At 38.1% G+C, this 11,947-nt stretch overlaps 2 pseudogenes; one reads left to right on the forward strand and one right to left on the reverse strand.

Annotated features, from left to right (window-relative positions):
• Nucleotides 1-212: 212 nt before the first annotated feature.
• LOC122350274 lies at nt 213-2,917 on the reverse strand (annotated as a pseudogene).
• Nucleotides 2,918-7,149: 4,232 nt separating this feature from the next.
• The window catches only part of LOC122350688, a 70,473-nt pseudogene continuing 65,675 nt past the window's right edge, over nt 7,150-11,947 (forward strand).

The raw sequence follows: 11,947 nt of genomic DNA on the forward strand, positions 1-11,947 counted from the left end.
GCAAGTTTTTCCTGTTATATGAACAAGATGATGTGTTATTTGTGATCTGGTAGTATTCACTGCGTTTCTGATCTCACAGAGCGTTTCGCTAAATATTTATACACTCTGAGCTATGTGTAAAATTCATAATTGTCTGTACAGAAAAGTAGAACTATGAATGTGGGACATCTGAAGTCAAAATTATACTGACTTGAGCGGAGACCCTGGTGATATATTAGGGGATAGTTCATAAAAATCGAAATTCTGGCATCATTTACTCCCTCTAATGTTGTTCCAAACCTGTATGACTTCATTTCAAACACAAAAGAAGATATAATGAAGAACTGTGAAAGTCAATGGAGTGCAAAACAACACGGGACCCCATTGGCTTTCATGGTATGGGCATAAACGTTATGTGTTGTGTTCTACATATGACAAAAAGTCAATGGTTTGAAATGACATTAGGGTAGGTAAATTATTGGGTGAATTATCCTTTTAAGACGTTATAGGTACACTGAGCCATCCTGAGATATTATGGAATGAATCTTCAGATTTATGGCAAACTTTAGATCCTAAAAATCTTTTTTTCCCACAATGTTTGTACCAAAACCAAAATTGCAATTTTGGCCTCAGATTAGTCGAACAATGCTAACATGCTCCAACATAACGGTAAGAACTGCTCATGCAATGATGGCCACTTGTGGATAACGAGAAGAAGGTAGGTTGTAGGTTCCATGTCATCTCATGATGTCATCAACTGGGGACGGAATCGGCCTACTCAGCTGCCAATGGACAAGATGGTTGAACTGTCCTTGGCTTTGTCAAAAAAAATGGAGGACACATCATTGGTGGTCTTGAGCTTGCCTTCAGCGACATTTTGGGTGGATGAAGAGTTGCTCGGTTGGCATTCTTCACAGCAGCAGCAGCAACAGTCCATGAAGGCCTGGCCCAGAGACTTGCACAAGCAAAGCAGCAGCACTGGTGTCACGGATGACTTAAAGAACAGAAAGAACTGGTTTATGAGGGCCAGAAGAGAAGTCACCTCCTCGGACACCTGGATGGGAGCGTACGCCAAAGTCAGGTTGCAAACGTTCTCCGGCAGCGTGCAGACACCATAGACCACCGCCAGGGCCGCATGACAGTGCAGTTGAGCTGCCGTTCGATTTGCTGAGCGTGCTGAAGCTTTTGTTTTTTGGATGGAGATCGCTCCTCGGGCCGCTTGGGAGAACTTCCGCTCCCGCCGGATACATGGCAGGTGGCCAGTTGACAGAGCAAGGTGAAGACAACTGGTAGACAGAAGTAACAGCCGAAGTACCACCACATGCGTGCGTCGTGGTAGTTGATAACGAGAGAATAGATGGATTCGGGGAGATCTGGATATGGACTCATGATGCAGGTGTCCACTTGGTCACCCTGACCGGGGGGTGTCACCTGATGCAGCTGCCACAGGAGCAGCTCGGGAGCCGCCAGCACCATAGAGCCAATCCACACCACCGCCAGCTTGGCCAGGACCTTCTGACAGCGCTCAACTCGCCGGGCCTTTGGCATGGAGCTTGTGGCAGCGTGGAAGCGGTCAATGCCCAAAGCACACAGACTGAAGGTTGTCACGCCGAGAGAGGTTACCTGGAGGGTGTGCAAAACATCATTATTGCTAGAATATATTTTAGTCTTTTTCATTATGCTTTTCATTAGATACAGTAAAAATAAATGATTAGATCTAGGGTGCAATTATATTAAAATTGTGGGCAAAATAGACAGCATTGCATTTAACGTAGCATTTATTTTATTAGGTTTATTTTTAGTCTTTTACAATAAAGATTCAGTTACAAAAAGAAAACTAAACAAAAAATGCTACAAGTAAATTTAAGAATCACAACAGTATAATATAATGTATAAAAATGTATATTAATCTGAGACTTATAAATATAGGGAAATGCACAAGTAAATGGATCAATAATGATATTGGTAACATTGCCAAATTATATATAACCAATATGTGTCCCTCTTGATTGTCATAAATAGTAATCACAGATTTACATATAGTTTTTAAGCATTTTAGTTGACTTTACACGGGTGTTTATAATAGTTATTGGGTATAAATAGTTAAAACCATAAAATTAAAAGATTTTGTTACATGGTCTGTAGTGTTTGAAATCCAGAATACTGTGTTTGTCTGAATTAAAAAAATAGTCACTGTTTAAACTGGTCACATTTTCAATATATTTTTCAGGTAATTTAGGCCGTGAAAAAATTGATCAAGATGAAATGTAAGCTTGACACTGTGCCTTAGAAAGGCCTCACCTCTATGTAAGGCACAACTCTGCAGGAGAAATCTCCCAGCAGCCTCTTATTGGTGAGTTCGTTAAAGACCACCACGGGCAGACAGAAGCACAGCACCAGAAAATCCCAAAAAGCCAGACTACGCAAGAAAGTAGTTCCACGCGCTCCTCATAAAGTAATTTTGCCACACGATGCACATTACTGCCAGATTACCCACGACCTTGAAGGCAAACACCACAAAAGCCAGAAAGAGAATCCATATAAGCGCTGTAAGAGCTGTCAGTGATGGGAAACAGAGGATTGTGGATTTTGTGATGCTCCTTTTGGTCGGATCGCTATTAGGAACCTGTTCACCAGTCACATCAGTGCTGTTTCCAATTTCAGCCAGTGAGAATTGGCCGACTCTGTGAAGGGCAAAGGACTTGTAGTTTGTGTGTCCACGGATCCTTTATCTTCATCTTCCACTTGAGCAAATCTTGCAGTGTGCTTTCTTGTGAATCATGTTGATTGAAACTCTCCTCATCGGTAGGTGTTGTGTCTTGACTTCCTCTTTTTGCTCCTGAAGCACAAGCACTCAGAAGCAAAGCCAGTGTCATAAGATAAATCACTTTATAATCTTGTATCCCCATCTTCAAGGCAAAGTCCAGTAATTTACAAGGCAGAGAAACTGCTTCAAAATAAGTAATTAAAAACAGACAGCGGGGGCTGAAGTAAAGACCCTGGTGAAGGCAAAGCTGCAGTTTGGGATCTGTTTTCTGCAGTCCTGTTGACCAGAGAGCAGCTCTCTTATCAAAGCTATGGATGGCTGCTCCCTCTCAATAGGGGTCTGTGGAGTCACACCCCCTTTTGCTGCTCTCCCTCACTGACTGATGGGTGTGATTGCCCTCTGCTGGCATTAAAATGCTGTTTTAAAGCACTATGATTTTCTATAAAATTCGTAGTTTTCAAGCTGTGGCGTATTAAATGAAACAAAATGCACAAATGTATTAACAATAAGAAGTTTGGAATAATTTGTAATACGATTTTTTAAATGTTTTTGAAAAAGATCTCTTACGCTCACAAAAGACTGAATATATTTTTATACTGCAATGTATTCCTGTAGTATCAGCATCCATTACTCCAGTCTTCAGTGTCATATGGTCCTTCAAAAATATGCCAATTCGGTGCTTAGTTAATAATTATTATCACGTTTTTTGTTGCATTTCAAGAAAGTTGCAAGTTCAAGAAGCTGGTTAGACAATCCTTTACAGATGACATGACTACTAGTTATCTAGATTAAAATGGGTTAGAAGAGTGGATGGCTTTCTTGAAAGATTAGATTGCGTCAGATTAGAATAGAATAAAAACATACATGTGAAAAAATACTCTCTATCTCTGTGTTTAATCGCAATCAGCGTCATTGAGCATGATAAGCAGAGTTTTCAATACAAGCTCTCTTTTTTGTATAAATACATTACCTTCGACTAAAAATTACTTCTTTTTTTTTTTTTGCTGCAGTTCCTGGCTTGGTCTGGGGAGGCCGCAGTTTTCAAAACAACAGAAATTGCAATGGCCTTTCACAGACCACGAGTATCAAAATGTGTGATGGATGTTTGACCGCAGTAAAATGCACTGTGTGTGCCCAAAAAGTGCAAGCTACACGCTTTCAGAATTCAGAAACTGTTTTGCGTATGCTTCTTAGTAAAGCAACACTAACAACTTAAGTGTGACATGCTGCTGTAGTGATTCAGAAATTTGTTTCTCCTCTCTCCTTTTTCTTTTTTCCATTATGTATTTGCGTGACATCATTCATTAATTTTTAAATATTCCCAATACTTAAATCCATTAGTTAACCAATGATATTCACATGCAGAAAGCTGAGTTTGTCAGTTCAAGATTATTTGCTCTAGACAGGCCTACAGTATATGACTTAAGATAAGCTGATGCCGCTAATATTATTCTTTGTGATATTTGTTCTTCATGGCTGCTCGGCCAATGGCTCTCACTGAAAACAGCTGTGTGTGTAATTGTGAATAATTTATTGTATACTGTATACATTGAGATACTCTGCATAAGTGTCCTCACACAGTTCTTTGCCCACTGTAGTCACAGCATACATGGCTGCTAAAATCTGACATGTGATGCATTATGGGCAGTAATGTTACGAAACAGGAAGGAGTGGAACATTTACACATTTTGTGGGCATGGGCGGTGGAAAGATTATCTATAGGGATGATATAATCTCTTGGCTCTACACTCACATGCATGCAAAGAGCACCTAACATTTTTAACAAAATGTCATAATTCCAACAAAAATCATAATTTCAAATATTAACATTCCATCTACATCAGAAAGAAACAGTTATGTGTGCACATAAACCATTCTACAACCAATTAAGATAAGAAAATATCATATATATATATGCATATAATGTATTTATATTGTCTTAATATTTAGCTACTGTTTAACTGAAATTGAATAATTTAAAATTAATTGATGTGTAAAACTGACTCTCTCAAAATATCGTAGACATATTCTTCATTGGAAAAGATTTGGATAAATTTAGCCTTACATCACTTGCTCACCAATGAATTCTCTGCAGTGAATGGGTGCCGTCAGAATGTACAAACAGCTGATTAAAACATCAACAATAATTCACACACCACTCCAGTCCACATAAGTAAAAAGCTGCGAATTTAATTTTTGGGTGAACTATTATTTTAAACATTAATCATTATAGCGATATCACATCACAAAACGCTATAGTTTTGGTGGAAGGACAGCAAACCCATAACACAGAAAATCTAAGTGCTTTAAGATATCTGATACCAACAGGAAATATCATGTAATACTAATGAGGCATCATTAGTGGTTACTCCAAGAAAGATTTTTTCTGGGTTTTACTCTTCTCCATTTACAGGAAATGCATGATGTTTCATATCTGGGAAAAATGCTGGTGCTAAAGGCGTTTGATTTTTCATTAAAATTACAGCGTTTCTGAACTTAACAAATTAACTCAACAAATGTTTTAAAGCTGACAGAAAACATTTTTGTGGTAATATAGTTTTTCTCCTGTTTGATAAGTGGGCTGAGGCGTTGTAGACATCTCCTGTGTCAATAAGGATATGAGAAACAAACTGTGAGTAAAGCTGGAGGATCCTTTGGTCATGTGCCTTATATGAGCTTAGCATGCACACACACTTCCTAGTTAACACATTGTCTTTCCGACTCTCAGTTGTTATTTGGCTCATTTTTGAAGTGATTGCTTTTGAACGTTTGTATTATGCAGTCATTCACAGCTCATGCAAGTTCTCATCAGTCTCACCTGACTGTTAAAGAGTCGTTAAAATGCAGTCAGCCAAAATCTGTGTATGACCTTGCCCTTATAGGGAGATCTGAGACAAAAAGTGAGATTTAATGAGTCACTGGAGGGTAGCAAAAGAACCTGTAAAATACTGGGCTTTGAGATAATGCGAATATAAAAATATTTCCAAATGAGGCCACAGCTTGGCCATGAAAAAAAAATGTTGTTGCGGTTGCATGTGATGTATTCATTGACTGAAAAGAGTCAGCATTTTTAAAAAGCCAGCACTTTAGTAACTGTATTTTAAATAATAACTGTAAGAAGCTTTGCTAATGAAAAGTGGTTTTAATGTAATTTTAGGACTATATGAGAACGTATTGTTCAGTTCTGACTTCAGCAACACGTCTCACTTGTGTTGCGTGCACCCACATCCTCAAAAATGCCAGTAATTCCTCGACTACAGTTTTCCACATTTTAATCGAAAACACAGGGTTGCAGAAGTAGAGAGAGTGGGAAAGTCATAATAAACTTCTAATTGACTTTCAGCGCCAGCCAGCACGTGCAAATCCAGCCACAATTGCATCCCATCTATCCCGAAGCTTGATTTGAATGCAAATTTGCCTGGACATCCGTTTTGAATATGTGGAAACACAGCTCAAGATTCAGAGCAAGTGCTTGCACAGATGTGATTTTGCATGTCACAGATTGGTGCGTAGGTATCTTTTCTTGCTGACCGTGGTGTTTCATGGCTCCTTATTGTGAATTATCATTGTATATGCCAACTTGACTTTTCATAATGGAAAAACGGATTGCAACTTTCTCAACTGTGAATCTAAAAGCCTCTCTGCATAAACCACAACACATCAAAGTGTGAAACTCTTTTGCTGTAGTAACCGTCAGCGCTTACACTTAAGAGCTGCTGGAGCATCAGACCCTGATAATATCCACCGTCTTATTATTGCCATTATGCACAAAGACATCACTTGGTGGATCAGGTTGATACTGCTTGAAAACATGGCTGCTGATCTGAACTGACCTGACTATAACACAATCAGGTTGTGGGTCTATATTTAAACCAAAGGCCCCTTGTATTGTGCTGCTGAATATCATGTTTTGTTTTACGAACTAAAGCAGGAAATTTAGTCCAGGTTTATAAAATGAGGAGGTTGGGTGGGTCTGTCCAGCAGTGCCATTGATTGTTTGAGCTTTCTCTCGATGGCAGCGTGGAGGGTGTTAGCGAGTCTCATCTGTATTCTTCCACGCGGTGCCTCCCCTACAGGCGTGTTTTGACTTGACAAAGTTACGCGTGCTTCCTGGTTTGAAGCACTATGACCTCAGGTACGCCGCGAAACTCCAACGAGTCCCTTCTGCGTCTCGGACTTTTGCGCTTGACATTCCCAGCTGCACATCCACCCCGGGATTCACTTTTTGAAGGCTATCTTTCCTTTGCTCATTTTTCAACTCTACCGGGATGCATTTACACTTCAACTGTGGGTGAAGCGCGTGCCTACACCCGCTTTATCAGGAAGAGTTTGTAAGAAAAGTGTCCGGGCTTCTCCAGATCAGACGGACGCGTCCAGGCTCCTGCGTGCTGTAAATAGTAAAGATGTCCGATTCAGCGTCCAGTTTCCTGCACATAGGGGATATTGTCTCCCTGTATGCAGAAGGAACTGTCAATGGCTTCATAAGCACGTTGGGGTAAGCGTCTTCTTCTTTCACTGACGTGCGTCTTCCTGCCTGCCTTCACCTCAGCCCGGGATCCTGCACAAAACACAGTTGTTGTGTTCATTTAAAACGTAGTGAATCGTATCTATGGTTGTGTATTTAATTTGTCAGCGGTTATGTTTGTTATGAAATGAGATGACTGTCATTCTAGTCTCGAGAACTCAACCCTTGTTGCTTTTCTTCGCTGGTTGGGTGTACTGTGGCTTTCTTTTACTCTTAGCTTTGATGTGTTTGAGTTCATGGTTTGCAAAAAGATCGAGAGCTGCACACAGGTGTGCAGTTAAGTTACAGTGCAGCCAACCGCCTGGTATCCTAATCTGATTCACATTTCGACTGATAGGCAGACAAATACTGTAAATACAGTACGTTCTTGTATGTGTATAGTATGCATGTTTTATATACAGTAAGGACATGGCATAAACTCTTTGAGTTTTAATGCGGAGCTTGATTTGCTAAATGATTAAAAATGAACATTTACAGCAAAGCCTGCTAGTCATTGAAAGGAAAGACCTTTTAGCGTTCTTCGTGACTGTATGATCTTTTGGCCCAAACTTTACTGTGGTTTTAATGTCAGTAGGAAATACCACCCTTGTTTTGGATCCGGGCCAGATGCAAGAACAAAAAGATGGAGGCATCTTAAGAAAGCAAATGTTTTGCAGGAATGGCTCTCTGAAATGGCATTCAGAAGCGCCCAGGGTTTTCAGCCATTCAGGCTCAACGAGAGTCTTATTGTACGGCGTGGCAACCTATAAACACGCTTTGACCCGCTTCACAGAAACCCTCAAAGGCCGTTTGCAGTTGCAGGCTACTCTAGGAGTGTTATTCTGTAGGACTGGATATATAATATAACATAATTAAACCTTAAAGGCTCTTAGGCAGAGCATTTGGACCTCATGTTTCAAAGTGTATTTAGCAGGATGTGCGCCAAAAAGTCTGAAATTCTCGTTCCAGGCCAAAGATTGAAGCTCTTTTAGAGTTCATGACTTGTAACTGACTTTATGACCGCTGATACCGGTGTGCCTCATGAAGGCTTTTGAAGAATCGCTTTTATTGAGGTGACCGTGTGTTTACCTTCCCAGGCTGGTGGATGATCGTTGTGTCGCGGGTGGAGCCAGCAAGTGGAGATCTCGACAACCCTCCCAAAAAATTCAGAGGTATTTTTAAAAAGATTTTGAAATAGTTGAATGGATTATTACACGCTGTAGCTCTTTGAAGTATTGATTCTGACTTGTAAGCTGTTCATACAACCTTTCATTAATAATGGACATTTCAATAGAAGTTCACGGTCCTCAGAGGTAAATGAAAAATAAGACCACGTGTTCCATTTTAGCTAAATATCCGTCCTAGCTAAAACAAATAATAAGTTGATTGCAGGTTATCATAATATAAAAATATTGTATCCTTCCATATTGTATTACTTTCAGCTAAAAGTGAAAAAGAGCACGTGAAAAGCATGGATAAAGAGAAAGTAGGATGTCAAATAAGTAGGGCTAGTTTTTAGTTCTCTGGTATTGCTAGGTTATATTTACTTTATTTACGCTAGTTTGGGTTTGTTGGCAACTAACTGGGTCAACAATTCAGTTAAGTAACCTCAAACCATAAACCCCAACCAGATAAGGTCAGGTCTGATCTGCAGATGATACAAAAGTTTTGTAGCCGTTTTCCTGTGAGAGTCCAAAGCTTTTAAAAATGCTGTAAAATTGGTTTTAAAAAGTTTTAAAGTATTTATTTATTTTATATACATTTTCCAAAATCAGACAATTTATACAAATATATTTTTTTCTTTCTGAGTCTAGACTGCCTCTTTAAGGTTTATCCCATGAACCGATATTCTGCCCAGAAACAATTCTGGAAGGCTAAATAGCAAAACATGAAAAGGATAAGATTGGAGACATGGTGCTTCTTCAGAAATTGCAAGTAAGTCACAAACCATCAACAGAATCAACCTTTGTTTTTAATTACATCTGAGGGCAAAGAGGAATCTGAGGCATGTAATATATTTACTGGGATACCTGTCATACGATGATTGACATTTGAGCTGCTTGCAGTTCTTTGTTGCTCATTTCTTTCTTTGTTTGTTTTTTTGTTGCACTCAAAGCATGCAGCTAATTTGGAACAAAAAGCAGAATGAAGCTTCGAAAACAAAAGGTCCACGGGATGTGGTAAAATACGTGCAGCGTCATTCAGGTGAGAATCTACATTTTGTAAAACTTTAGTTAATTAGTTGCTGATGGGCTGTGTGTGATCTGATGTTTTTTTTTGCTGGTTGTCTTTCTATAAATACATCTTTGCTTTTTTGATATTCTGCATTAGAAAGGTTTCATGTCTTCAGGGACACTGTTACTCCATTCAGTAATTCTGTTAAAACAAGGTGATGTCAAAGCTTCTATCAAACAGCTGTAATGTGCAGTTCTGTGGTGTAAACCTTGTTTCTAGAAACAGAAGATTAATGTAATCATGCATTTCATTCAGGATTCAGGCTTCAACACCAACTATGGACTCTAAAAAGGGTTATATGACCTTTTAGCTAGTAATATATAATATATGTTATAATGTCAAAATTGGGTGGTCTTTTTAGAATAGATCAATGTAATTGGCTGGACATGGTAATATTAGCAAGGAATGAAATGAAAGATAATTACAGGCAAATATGTTTCTTCAGAAAAAATATTTTGTTCTTTGTTATTATAAAAACTTGCATAGTATGTAATAAACATACTGTGCAACATTCTATTGATGCATGCATATCATTCCATAACAATCTTAATGAACTAAACTAAACTTTAGATTTTATTAAAGACTTACGTGGACGTGCTGAGTTTGTTGGAAGGGGTCACAACTATACCCACATATCTTTATCTGAGCTGTAAAAGGCAAAAGAAATGTGTTTCCTCCCTGTTAGTGACGTCAGTTACAGATAATTGCCTCACAGCAATGCCACACTATAGGAAACAGTGCCTTTTCCTGTTACTATATAGTATCTTAAAATAAAAAGAGCTTCCATGTCCAGTGATTCCTTTCTTAATGAACCAGCCAAGCATGCTTTTTTTTCATTTATATTTATTTATTTTGAGCTGCCAGAGGAGGTGCAACTATATTATAATGTACACATTTGACACATTTAAGATATTTGCAAGGTCCTTTTTTTCTTTTTAAGAGAAAAAGGAAGTACTTTCTTTCTAATAAGCTCTGTAGTAAGGTGCAGTGCTGTGGAAAAAGCTTATAAACCACAAAGGCTGTGGTAAAAGTGAAAGGGTGTTGTTTGGCACGATGGTCTCTAGAAGACTTGCATGTATAAAAAGTCAGCAACAAATATGATTGAACACACAGATGTTTAGTTAAAAATGACATTTATTAATTAAAATCATAATCTCCGCCAGGTAAGAAAGTGTGTGTTAGTTACATTGGTTTGTGGCATACATAACTCTATTATAAGACTAAACATTCATTTTTATATGTAAAGATAGATTTTACAGACTAGACGCTTTTTATTGTAGTAAATACTGATGTGTTTTCAGCTCCTGCACATGAAGAGCAATAACATTTGACGGTGAATAAGCGTCTTCCAGCATTGCTGGAAGAAGAACGCAACGCACGTCACTCTTGATGATGGGACGGGAATGAGGGATCCTGGCTTTTCATCCAACCTTCTGGAAGCTCCGAGCCAATGGAGACAATGTAATTGAAGCATTCACATGCAAGCACACAAGAAACTCAAAAGTCGCACTTTGCATGTACAGTTTATCAGGGTAAATCACATGAAATGGTCAAAAAACATGCCAGAGTCACATTTTTAGGCTAAAGCCAGATTAAATTGCATAATGTTTTTAGATCTATTAATATTATTATAGTTAGTTACAACTGGAAACTCAAATTTTGTAGTAAAATAAATGCCAACCATCAAATAGTGTAAAACATTTCAGCTCTTTCCAAGGCAAAATTGATCATTTTATTTTTAACTGTATATATAATAAAACAACAAAAATTTAAATTAAACACGAAATAAAAAATGTTAAAAATGTATTTACATTATGTAGTATTTTTTTAATTTGTTCTTGAATTATTTTTTTTTTTCTTGCAATTTTTTTTAAACTAGCCCCATTTCTGTATGTAAATGGTTTTTACATTTTTAAATATTTAAAACAAAATTTAAATATACATATAATGCTTTATTTTGGGCCGCAGTATAATCTTGCATGTTTATTAGAGTCACCTTTATACATATACACATCACTTTGTACCTCCATATACATACGCTTGTGACGATAAGCATGACGTTATACACTACTTCCTGCAAACTCCATTAATTACATATCATAGTCTATACATATATATATATATATATATATATATATATATACACATATACCAGTAAGTACACAGTCTCCATATACACACTCTCATAAAGTTAGAAATGCATGCAAATAAACTACACTACATAAACAGGTTTGCCAAGTCAATCCGACTTTAAATTGTTTGTAGATTGCTTCTCCCTTGTGTAAACTGACAGGAGAAGTACATATTTGCTTTTTTAGATATCTGTGGCTGTGACAGTCATATCGAGCCCTCACTGACTGTTTGCACTCCGCTTTCAGGTTGTAGAAGGAGGATAAGGGGTTATCCTGAATCCCAGGAATGCATGACAGCAGCCTCCATGCCAGTAGTTACGAGCTTCCCGA

This window comes from Puntigrus tetrazona, chromosome 8 (genome assembly GCF_018831695.1).
Source record: "Puntigrus tetrazona isolate hp1 chromosome 8, ASM1883169v1, whole genome shotgun sequence".
NCBI classification, from domain to species: domain Eukaryota; kingdom Metazoa; phylum Chordata; class Actinopteri; order Cypriniformes; family Cyprinidae; genus Puntigrus; species Puntigrus tetrazona.